The 5,000-nt window shown below is 36.5% G+C and overlaps 1 protein-coding gene across 6 annotated transcripts in view; it reads left to right on the top strand.

The window, feature by feature from the left end:
• Positions 1–1,146: 1,146 nt before the first annotated feature.
• LOC125027038 (gastrula zinc finger protein XlCGF8.2DB-like) overlaps positions 1,147–5,000 on the top strand; it is a 5,785-nt gene continuing 1,931 nt past the window's right edge. Inside the window, exons 1-2 of one of the 6 annotated variants that reach the window (XM_047615706.1) lie at positions 1,147–1,385; positions 3,702–3,715. The gene's annotated coding sequence lies outside the window, so the exon portion shown is untranslated. The other 5 variants (XM_047615677.1, XM_047615714.1, XM_047615685.1 and 2 more) reach the window with 5 other exon arrangements.

Genomic DNA, 5,000 nt, shown 5'->3' with positions numbered 1-5,000 from the left:
ATACATATATAAAGAGAGTGAGAAAGAGAAGGGTGGGGAAAGGGAGGAGAGAGAGATATACATGTGTTTACGTGTTTTATTTGTGTATGCGTGTGTGTGTGTGCGTGCGTGCGTGCGTGCGTGCATGCGTGCGTGCGTGAGTGTGCGTGTGTGTGTGTATGTGTGTGTGTGTGTGTGGTTATGTGAGTAAACGTGGCCCCCACACACGTAGAATGATGCGAATAAACGAAATCTTCAATTTGCCATGAGTGTCAAATAGTGATTTTTAAAAACTAGAGATGATATAACATAATGAGCCATACTTATTAACGCTGAAGAATGAATTTATCTGAAGTCCTCAAGTAATTGAATATCTTAATTGCAGAATACCGAACTTGGAAAAAAAATATATGCCTATATTCTCTCCACATACCTGTCAGTATACAATTCCTGTAATACAGAATTTTCTCTTAATCTGCTATCAGATACGTACACATAATTATAATATTTGAAGTCATAAAATATATATTGGTTGGAAGTACGCCTGTTTTCTTCAAGCAGCCTATTAATTTTAAGTGTTCTTCGAAGTATGCATTTTATTTTCATTACATCCACCGGAAAAAAAATCACATAGAGAACACTGAAAAGATAAATAATATTTGTTTTTATATTTAGCAAAACCTGATTTAATAATTAAAATAAACAAATAAATGCAGAAAAGAAAGGGAACCAATTAACCATCCTTTGATGTATGTTCTCTCTTATCAGATGTTTTCATAATCATATGCAACTTACAGTCACAGGGCTACTAAAGCTCTCTTTAACAGGCGGTAGCCAACTGAGAACAAGTGTCAGAAACAAAACAATATTTCAGGTGCTGTGTGATTCTGTTGTATCCGCACTATCATGACGTCAAAGCTATTCTTTGGTAATAAAGAGTACCTTTCCTCAATGAGAGAGAGAGAGAGAGAGAGAGAGAGAGAGAGAGAGAGAGAGAGAGAGAGAGAGAGAGAGAGAGAGAGAGAGAGAGAGAGAGAGAGAGAGAGAGAGAGAGAGAGAGAGAGAGAGAGAGAGAGAGAGAGAGAGAGAGAGAGAGAGAGAGAGAGAGAGAGAGAGAGAGAGAGAGAGAGAGAGAGAGAGAGAGAGAGAGAGAGAGAGAGAGAGAGAGAGGTGTGTGTGCGTGCGTGCGTGTGTGCGTGCGTGCGAGATTGCGTGCACACACTCATTCTATGCAAGGCTACTTACTCTTAAAACAAACCTCACACTCATAACCGCCCATACCAACAAAATGCGCAAGCACGCCAGTCAACACCAGAAAATGCAATTAGAGACTCGGGTCACGGACCTGGCGCGTCTGTCAAGGCAGAGGAACTGGAAGTCTTTAAAGATCTTGGAGGAACTTGGCGGTAGGTACATAAACGTAGTTATTTGTAAACAAGAAAATGTAGTTACATGTGGTTTTCGGTATATATTCTACGTGTGATGGCTACATATGTTATTCTTTATATAAAAGATTTGACAGAATAATCACTAGATTTGCAGCACTAGAGACATTTAGTACATCAGTTTTGTGTAGTAATTGAAGAAATATATTATTACGGACAGTTATTGTCTACTACACTGGTAGAGAGATCGACTATGAGGATAAAATGGTATGATTAAGGATCATGCATATGTATATATACATATACATATACATACATATATATATATATATATATATATATATATATATATATTGTAAGATAAACAGTATATGATGATGTAAGACTAGTTAGTTGTGAGACACTTTTCGTTTTATTTACAATTTGACATAAGAAACAATTTTCTGATGTGCTGCATGGTTTTTCTAGTGATGTATGTAGTTCCTTGCTTAATATTATATCTCTTTCCTGTGGTAAATATCTAGTTTTCTAGTTAAGCCTACCCCCTCCTAAACAATTTTGGGGAACCTGCAGGAAATTGGGTACAAAGTCAATCAACACACTTCATGTATCACCAGAAAGGCAGACCAGAAAATAGTTAGTTGAATCCTCTTTGGACTGGTGAGTTATAGTAAGAGAGTGGTACAGCTTGATTCTCATTGGATAAAGAGTACAAGGCACAGCAATGAATAGCGCAATGTAAAGCAGAAGAAAATGCGCTGAACAATAGCAAGGCTGACCCAGGCCAGAGTGACCGTGGACTGGCTGGTGGAGTTCAAGGCATGGCAAGGCTTATTCTCCTTGGTCTGCCCAGGTCAAGGGCAGAAGGGACCATACTTTTTCTTTTGGTGGCACTTGTATCTAACAGCCAAAGGGCAGATGCAGCATAGGCATAGGGCATAAGGGGAGACACTATTTTGGAAGCTACGATTTTCTATAACTAATCTTGTATGCCCACCATACTAGTTTAGCCTAGCCTTATCTAATCTAACTTAACCTCATTTGAAGAATATATTACTCAATTTCATGTTCCCTCACCCAGAAACTCCAATTTTCCACTGGTCTTTTCAAGCATAGCCTAGCCAGACCTAGCCTAACCTAACCCAACCTCATTTGAAGCATATGTTACTCAATTTCATGCTGCCCCACCCAAAACACACACACATACACACGCACGCACGCACGCACGCACGCACGCACGCACGCACGCACGCACGCACGCACGCACACACACACACACACACACACACACACACACACACACACACACACACACACACTCATACATACATACATACACACACACACACACACACACACACACACACACACACACACACACACACACACACACACACACACACACACACATACACACACACACACACACACACACACACACACACACACACACACACACACACACACACACACACACACACACACACACTCATACACACACACACACACACACACACACACACACACACACACACACACACACACACACACACACACACACAGGTCCCCCAAGATTGTTTAGGGTGAGAGGGTAGGCATAACTCAAAGTAAGATATTTGCAATGGGAAGGAGGCATAAAATCAAAGCACTTCATATATCACCAAAAAGACATAAGGCACATCAAAAAGTCCATGGTTAGGTAAAACTGTAAATTGTCTTAGTTTTCTTCTGCAAAACAGCAGGATTTACCCACGGCTGTCCCAAATAAGGCATTAAAAGATTATAGGACAGACAATAGCTTACCAATTTCTTATCATTATTAATCCCCTACTTCTTCATCTTCTTCATTATTATCTCATTATTAATCCCCTACTTCTTCATATTATCTCATTATTAATCCCCTACTTCTTCATCTTCATTATTATCTCATTATTAATCCCCTACTTCTTCATATTATCTCATTATTAATCCCCTACTTCTTCATCTTCATTATTATCTCATTATTAATCCCCTACTTCTTTATCTTCTTCATTATTATCTGATTATTAATCCCCTACTTCTTCATCTTCTTCATTATTATCTCATTATTAATCCCCTACTGCTTCATCTTCTTCATTATTATCTTATTATTAATCCCCTACTTCATCTTCTTCATTATTATCTTCTTATTAATCCCCTACTTCATGTTCTTCATTATTATCTGATCATTAATCCCCTACTGCTTCATCTTCATCTTCTCATAAGCAATGAGATTCAGATTCACTTGAAATTTTGACAAGAGTTTAGAAGAGGCCCATGTAAAGTGAAACTAGTCATTTCGGTGTGCATTCTTTCCAGATATGATTGCCAGGGTAAGGATTGCTTTCTTATCTATTGATGAACTACTAGTGAGGTCAATAAACTCTTATCTGCAAAAAAATATGGTAAGAATTGTTTGCCTCTGCCAGAATGCAAAGTTTGGAGACCATAGTAACATTGGAAAAGACAAATTGTTGAATGTATTAACTATCAAATTTTGAAAATGGATTTGTATATTGATGATAAATAGATCATTTATTAATAGTTAATTTATTAATGACCAGTATGTGTATGGTTTGTAGAACTCCTGAGTAATTTGATATCAAATAAGAAATTAGTTCTATTATTAAATCCATATACTGTCTCTTTGCACTACATATATGACCAAAATGTACATTTTACCGGTATTGTATGAGGCACAGGATGGCAGGATCCAGGGCACTCACTCTAATCTACCATTGATTTTGATTACTTGATGGGGAAAGCTTATCCTACCAAAACCACTCTGTTGACTCATATAAGGAAAAAATAGCTACTCACTCTACAGACCCCAATTCGCCATTTCTCTTTCGATTAAAGAAGAAAAATATAATAAACTGGTTTAAAACATAACAAATATTGTATTTAAGTAATAAACATTTTCAAACATCTGTGAACAAGAATATTGAGTGTCAGCAGATTAGAATAGTCTGTTAAAAGAGAAGGTGAATCAGAGTACTGCGGAGTTTGGAGTGAGTTGTTGGATTTCCCTTTCCTGAAACTGGGTGCGGTAAAGATAGTATTTCTTCTCATAACAGAAATGCATTTTGCTCACATTTTCCTTGTAGCTTTGCTTTCCTCTGATAGTGTGGATGTGTTAGATTTTTCTCAGCATAATGAGTTCTTTTCAATTAAAACTTTTAGATCCAATCTTTATCTGATTTTTATCTCCTGTGGTAAGATAGAGGGTTATTTCTCATTGTCATTCTTTTCCTTGTACACCCTACAATTTCTTTATTTATAGGAATAATGTACTGATAAATTAATTATTATTGAATGGTATTACATTAGATTTCTTGTATCCGAGCTAATTTATACCAATAAAGATATATTCACAATGTACCATACCTGGCTTGTGTTGTGTTTTGCATTATATACACTGGATTCACTGTTAGAATTAGAATTTAATTAAGCATTTTTGATTTTTTTTATTTCCTACATTGATTTGAAAAATTTAAGATATTTGCTTAATTTGTTTTGCACCATAGAGATCATAGTCATAACAGCAATTTTCTTGTATCAGTAAATTATCAGTAATATTCTTATTTTTATACTTATACAAGCCAGTTAAATAAAAAA

This window comes from Penaeus chinensis, chromosome 1, assembly GCF_019202785.1.
Source record: "Penaeus chinensis breed Huanghai No. 1 chromosome 1, ASM1920278v2, whole genome shotgun sequence".
NCBI classification, from domain to species: domain Eukaryota; kingdom Metazoa; phylum Arthropoda; class Malacostraca; order Decapoda; family Penaeidae; genus Penaeus; species Penaeus chinensis.
Note: the sequence above shows the minus strand (reverse complement) of the source record. Positions and strands in the feature narration are given on the sequence as shown.